This window comes from Bactrocera dorsalis, chromosome 5, assembly GCF_023373825.1.
Source record: "Bactrocera dorsalis isolate Fly_Bdor chromosome 5, ASM2337382v1, whole genome shotgun sequence".
Lineage (NCBI taxonomy): Eukaryota > Metazoa > Arthropoda > Insecta > Diptera > Tephritidae > Bactrocera > Bactrocera dorsalis.
In genome coordinates, this window is record NC_064307.1 from 43,029,301 (window position 1) to 43,036,950 (window position 7,650).

The 7,650-nt window shown below is 32.9% G+C and overlaps 1 protein-coding gene across 1 annotated transcript in view; it reads right to left on the bottom strand.

Annotated features, from left to right (window-relative positions):
• The window catches only part of LOC105229063 (uncharacterized), a 120,280-nt gene extending 114,899 nt beyond the window's left edge, over positions 1–5,381 (bottom strand). Inside the window, exon 1 of the mRNA XM_049458592.1 lies at positions 1,561–5,381. The gene's annotated coding sequence lies outside the window, so the exon portion shown is untranslated. The remainder of the gene's footprint in view (positions 1–1,560) is intronic.
• Between the last annotated feature and the right edge of the window lie 2,269 nt (positions 5,382–7,650).

Here is a 7,650-nt window from a genome sequence, read left to right on the forward strand (position 1 = left end):
ATTACATAAGCGTAACTTAACATATTCTTAACAGCACTTATACAAAACAGCTTTGGGCTGAAAATGTTTGCGCTGTTTGAACTTATTTTAACTATTTTGAAGCAGTTAGTTTCATTTAATTTATGTATACGAGTACATTTCCTCACCAGTCACCTAACATAACCGAAACAGAACTTGTGCAGAGCAGATTCTAGCGTGAAAATGTTGCAGGCTTAAAGTTTTCTAACCAATTTTATGTAAAACAACAAATGTATTCGATTAATTTACATTACTCAGTAGATTTGCTTACGAGTGACCCAACATAAGCTTAACAGAGCCCACAAAGGCGTCTTACACCCTATAAATAACTAATTGACTTCATATTTTCGAATCAATTGAGCGCTATTAACATTATAATATCATACTAGCGTTTTTGAGAAATTATTTAGAATGATTTTACTATCATAAAACACTATTACTCTTAACCAAGATTTTTATTGAAAATTCGTCATAACGACGAGAGAAAATTTCTTATTTCTTATTCTAGTTCAACATAGTCTCTATAGCCATATTATAAGCACCTTTAGTAACTGAATGAAAAGTTAGTCAATGCGTCAATACTTCGTGGTGTCATAATAACCAAAGGGAAAATTTTTGGAATTTTTTTCATTTCAATTTATTTTCTGCGAAAAAAGTTTTCGAAAGTTCTTAAAAGCAAATAAAACCTAGAGGCATTCCCCTACATCAAGCAAAACCAACAACAACTATGACTGCAGCCTGCTATTGGACATTTTTTATGTAAAGACAAATCCTATTGGCTGCCATTGAAAGCTGCAACAACAGCTAACATTAATTAGCATAGATTATTTTTTGAAGTGCTTGACTACAAACAAAAATATTTGAGACGACCAGCTTCACTTTGCAAACAACTTTGGAAAATTCAATTTTAGCGTCGGCAAAAAGGGGGCCGAACGAAGACCGACGTGACTTGCAAACAAAGCTGCTGGAGCAAAGCCAATGAGAGGAGATATTTTTTTAATGATGGCGTATGCAGTTAATGTTACTTTAAAATAAAAAGAAAAAAAAAACGATTTTTTTTTGCAAAAAACAGAGAATTTATATTTTCTACAAAAATTAATTTTTATAAAAAAAAAATTTATGTGTTATAAAGAAATATATTTTAACATTTTATAGGAAAAATATTTTATATTTTTGTTGATACAAAAAATATTTTATTATTTTTATAGAAAAAAATTATTTCAACAACTCTTAAAAAAATGTTTAAAATTCCAAAAAAAAATTATAAAAATTAAAAAAAAAAATATATATTAAGATTAAAAAAAAATTATATATTTTAATATATTATAGAAAAAAAATTTCAATAAAAAAATATTTTATTATTTTTATAACAAAAATCTTATTTCAATATTACATACCAAAAACATTTTAAGATTTCATCAAAAAAAATAATAATTTAAGTACTTTTCATTAATAACAAAAACTATTTTAATAATTTTCATAATTATTTTTTTAATATTTTCTTCTTGTTAAATACTTTTTGGTATACTTTATGCCACCTACCTTAAATTTTACGCTGTTCGGCTGCCTTTTCGCCTTAATCCAAGCGCGTTAAGCCTTCCCGTGGCAGATTTTGTTACTAACTCACTTTTCCTTTATATTTAGCAGTTGTTTATTTTGCTTTATTCAAAAATTTTTCACAACTTTTTTTATGTTTTCACCGTTAATGATTATAATATTTCAGTATCTAATCACCAGTAAATTGAATTTTCCAACATTTCGTTCGGACAATATATTTTTTTTTATTTCCAAAGCGTTTCAGCACTTTTTTGTCACACTGTTTTTAAGCACTACTTTAAAGATTACTTTTTTTTATAGCGAATGGATGCTTAAAAATATCACAAAACGTATTCGTTGCTCACTACGCTATTTTGTAGTTGTATATATTTATATATTGCTATACATATCTAGAAATATTTTTTTAAATTTACTTTTAATGCTAATTTGGCGCGTTATTCGCAAGCATTTCAGCAATAAGTTTCAAGTTTAATTTGTATTTATTTTTATAATAGATAATATTAGTAGTAAAAAACTGGCAAGCTTTTAGTTGACTTCGTTGTGTGTAGTAAGTAGCGTGTTGTTGTTGTTTAATAATTTCTATTTTTTGCGCACAAATTTTATGTTAAGAATTGTAAATACGAAAATTTACATGACGGCGCAGCTTCATTATTGCTGTTATGATTTTTTTGTAATTTTTTTTATTTTTGTAATTTTAATTATTGTAAATTTTTTTTTTATTTCTATTATCGTAATCTTTTTGTTATTTATTTTAATTGTTAAGACACTTTAATTGCTTTTCATGCACTTTGTTCTGATTTTTTCTAATTTTATTATTTTTTATGCGTGTATTTGTAATTTATATTACGTTTATAATTTTTTATTTTTGCAATAAAAGTGACAAAAAAGTCATTAGCTGAATTGTAATAAAATTTTAGGCTTTTTGACTGTAGCTTTTAAATTTTAGTTTGGCAAGATTTTTAATTATTTTAAACTAATTTTTTAATTATTTTAATTTTTTCACAATTTTTGTATTTTTTTTACAGTTTCTTGTTTTTAATTGTTTCAAAATTTTTTGTAGTGATTAATTTTTTGTAAATTTTTAATTTTTGCAAAATTTTTCAGATTTTTTCACAATTTTAAGTAGTTTTTAATATTTTGTCATTTAATTTTTTCACAATTTTTTGCAATTTTTATTTTTTTGTCAATTTTTAATTTTTACAAAACTTTTTTTACTATTCACAATTTTTTGTAATTTTATAATTTTTTAAATTTTTCCAAAATTTTCTTAATTTTTTAAAATTTTCAAATTTTTTTCACAGTATTTTTGTAAATTTTACAAAATTTTCTCTTCTGTTAATTTACTTGTGTGTCAAAGTTTATTTGCCACATTGTTTCAAATACTTTGAGGCCGCCTTAGTTCCAGCTTACACCGAAGTGGGTGTGCAAATTCCAAATTTTACGACTTGTTGTTGCTGGTTTTTGCTAGCTTCCTTAACATTGCATATATTCAGCTATTTTCTCCGAATTAGTTTCCGTTTCCGTAATTATTTTGTTCACTATTGTTGTTGTTGTTGTTGCATATATGTCTACTTTAGAAAAAAAGGTACTCTTTAGTTGCTTATATAGTAGTAGTATTTGTTGTTGTGAAATTTTAAGTTCATAGGCGTAAGCATTAGCATTGTTAGTAGTTGTTGTAGTTTAGTTGTAATTGTTGTAATATTTAGTTGAAGCTTGTAAAAATTTATTTTATTGATTTCTAAGCTAAAAAGTAATAATTTCCATTTTAGTAACTAACTAGTGAGTGGTTGTTGTTGTAGATTTGAGTAGTAGTTCTTTAAGTTAATAATTTAGAAGTGTTTGTTGTTGCAAACTTTTCTGCAAAATTTCTATGATTAGCAAAAGGTTAAAACGCGAGCAGCAGACTTTTATTTTTATTAAGTATATTTTTTGTTGTTGTAGCAAAAAATTTTATTTTTAATTCATGCCTTAAGCTTGCGCTATTACTATATATTGTTGGCAGGAAGCGCCTCTAGCTTTTTGTTGTTTTTGTAACGTAATGTAACGCTTATGCCGCTTGTTGCCGCAAGTGAAGCGTTAAGTTCATGTTGTTTGCTTAGCAAATTTTGTGGCGCGTTGCACTTGTTGTTGTTAAAAATTTAGAAAGGCATAACAAATTATGTTTGTTGTTTTTTTTTTACTTTACTGTAGAAATTACAGCCAATATTGGCTTTTAAGCAGCAAATGCACTGCTGCACTGCCGCGTTGTTTGCACCAAACACCCGTGCAGAGATCTTTAAAAATAAGTAGGACTTCCCTTGAGTTCGTTTTTAAGCACTGTTAGTTAAATTTTATGCATTTTTTGTAAATAAAAAATATTTCTACTCGCGAAATGTGCTTTTGAGTACACCACACAGCGCATAAAAGTGCAATTCGGTAGCAAAAGGCATGAAAAAAAAAAAATTCAATATATTTAGATTTTTTAAATTTTTCTTTTAACTTTTTTCTTTGTGTAATTCATAAGATTTTCAAACAATTTTGGCACAAAATTTCACTGTCCAGCTTCGCTTGCGCCGTTGCGCTGGCGCTTTTGCTATTTGTTGCAGCTATTGCTGCAAACTGTTGCTGTTGTTGTCGTTGTCATTGCCGCAAAATAATTTATTGCGCTCATAACTTGAGCGTGACATGTTTTGCAAAGATTTTCTGCTTAGTTGTTGTTATTGTTTTTATATTTTTTTACCCAACACGCCGCGTATTTCAAGCGTTTAGTGGCTTTTGCACGCAGCCACGCACCGTTGTTGCTGATTTAGCTGCTGCTGTTGCATGTCGCACCGACGCTATATTGTTGACATACCGTTACTTTAACGTAGTATTAGCTTTCTATGCAAATTTGTATGCGAAAATGCAGTTGTTGTTATTGCTTTGTTTCAATTTTGTCTTGATCGCAGCGCGATTTAGGCAGTTCACGAGCGAGTCTAGTGAGCGACCAACACCGTCAACTTGTAGATGACAAATAACAGGCAGCGTACTGCAGCAGCAGCATCCATATTGATGCTGTGGCATGCCACAGCTGCAACAATGACGGCGACGACGACGACGGCAACGGCGGCAATGCACAGTGGCTGGCTGGATATCAGCGTGAATTGTTGTTGTATTTGTTGTTGTTGTGGTAGATATTGCAGTGGCGCTTACGGGCAGTTGCCGTAGGTTTGGCAGCGCCAACAGCAGTAATGTTGCAGCGCGGCAATTAGAATGTTGCAAGCATGACAACAACAACAAACAGCTGTTGTAGTAAATAGCAGAAGCGCCAATAGCAAAAGTGCCAGCTAAGTAAAGACTTCTTGAGCTTGCCACAGGCAGGTTGTATATTCTTATTGTTTTTATTGTTGTTGTAGTTGATGTGAAAATACAGCACTGAAATTACCGTTGGCGGAACACACTGTTGACAAGTTTGCAGCTTCGATTTTTCAACTTTTTTTCGCACTTCACAGCTCAAATTTTTGATTTCTTTTCGAATTTTTGTTGTTGTAAACTAACTAAACTGTAATTTATGCGGCACAACACGCCGTTAATGCATCTACTAATAAATATACTAAATATTTGTGGCGCGTTAGCCGCCGTTTGTGACGTGCGGAACGTATTTTGTTTTGTTATTATTGTTGTTGTTGTGACACGACACAACACCGCTCAAAATCTATTATTTACGAAATAAGACGCGTACGGTTCTGACGTTGAACCGATACTGGCGCTATAAGCCAAGCAATGTATCTCAGCGGTGCGATATTGCGCGGCGCGCTGCTGCTCCCCGTACACAAGCGCTAGCAACCTTTCTAAATAGAATGCTACACGCATACAACCTACACAGCCAGCGCGCTCAGCGCAGTCAACAAGCCAAACACCAGGCGCGCACGTGAGTGTGTGTGCGTTTGGTGAGCGCGCGCTCAGTGCTGAGTGCAGAGCCACGCGCGTGTATGTGTGTTAAATACACGCATGCACATACACACCGTCGCACGGCCAAATGCCCATTCACCCGCGCATGTTCATACATGTCAACACACACACACTCTTACAGGATAGCATAACTGCACCGCGCGCAAGAAATTTACCGCACATACACACAAAGCGAAGAGCGCGCGCTCTGGCGCTCTCACTAAACGTAAGTTTCTTGCTAAACGCTCTCATTGGCGTGTAGTCTGCGCTTGTATTGGTGCCTGGGCCACACACAGATACTTTCAGGAACACGGATAAAATGTTTGTTGTTGCTTAGTAGCCGCATATTGCTCACCATTGTTGGTGTTGTACGGTTTTTGTTGCTTTTGTAGTTGCATTTTTTGTTTTTGCTTGTATTATTGTTGCTGCTACTCTGGTGTTGCATGCAAAAACACGTGCGAAGCGCACAACTGCAACGGATTTGTCACTGTTGCAACCTCCTACTCAACGCAGTTGGTTTTGCGCTGCGCCACCACAGCAGCTTCGTCCATGTCCACTCACGTCTTTATTTGTCGCTGTTCCCACTCCATTTCGCCGCTGCTCGCATTTATTTTCATTTTTTTGCCATATTTTCGCTTATTCGACTTCTTGCTGTCTTATTTGCAGCGTTGTTGAGTGTTGGTGTGCGCTGTTTATGACTCTACTTATTTTTGTTGTTGTTGTTTTTATTGCAATCCTCGCTGCGCGTTGTTGGCGTGACTCTCGCTTGTTGTTTCTTTACTTCGTTTGTTTGCTTGCTTTGACTTTTGCTGCTGTCAGCGTTGTTATTGTTGTTGTTGTTACAACTGCGTGGGCCTCTTCTAATTGCAAAAGATATGCCAATGAGAACGAGACCTGGCGACTCGCGCATTTTATTCGTTTGTGTCTTGTTTGTGTTTTATATAATTGTGTTGTTGTTGTTGCTGTTTCAGCATCTGTGTGTGCTCGAAAGCGCCTCCCACTTCCAGTTGCTGCATTGCTTTCGCGCTCGCTTTTTTTTTAACACACGAAAGTACTTCGCACTCGCTGTTGGTGGGAGCTCGCTGCCAAGCGGTTTTGCTGCTGCTTTAATTAGCTAATGCAAATACTAGTCCATTTAATTAGATGCAAATTATATGTGTATATGTACATATGTATGTATGTACATATGTATGAATATGTACTTGGAGAAGCTTATTACATTTCGAATTATTTTCTTTTAGCGAACTTATTTAAATGGGTATTTAATATCTTTATTGTAAAGCAGAATCTGACAGGAACTTCAGTGGTGACGGAAATGTTTCCAAAAATATTTTTATATCTTTAAAGCTAAGACTCTTAAGAGCTACGGTAATATCTGACTTTTGTGATCAACTGTATATAATGGGATCGGTAATATTAATTGCGCAGCATTCATTTATATAATATATTTAATACAGTTTTCTTTGATAATATTTGCTTATAGCTATCCAAAATGAATATGGGACCGTTGAAAAAATCTAACATCTTCGGTGCTGAAATATTCGAACCAATAACTCAGCTTTTACTCTGGAGAAAGTCGGAAACGAAAAGATCGTAGAAGTAAAAAAGAAATTGCAAATGAATTTGTAATAATGAAATGCCTGCTTTTATTTACTTATTTAGTATATCCTTCGATTTGTTTTGATTTTTTGTGAGTACTGAGGTATTAGAAAAATATTGGTAATATATTAGATGTCAAAAGGAGAATATTTTTTTGGGTGCTTTAAGAGAGTTGAGTGATAATTCGAATTACTAACTTCATACGCTTCGAAAAACTACATTTTTCACATTTATTTCTTAACTCGCTTAACAAAAAAAAAGCGATCGAGCTTACGTTGTTCCTTTACATAATAACTTATAATTTTAGCAAATGTTTTTCAAAGCTCACTTACAAGCGAATAATAATTGTGTTGTGTAGTATTGCCAATGCAGAAAATACAAGCGAACTTCAGTGGAACGAAATTTTCTTTATAACGAATTAATATCCAAAACACTGCATTTTCATTTTATTTGTAACCTGAACAGGGTATATTAAGTTTGCCACGAAGTTTATAGCACCCAGAAGGAAGCGTCGGAGACCCTATAAAGTATATGTATGTATATATAAATGATCAGTATGGTGAGCTA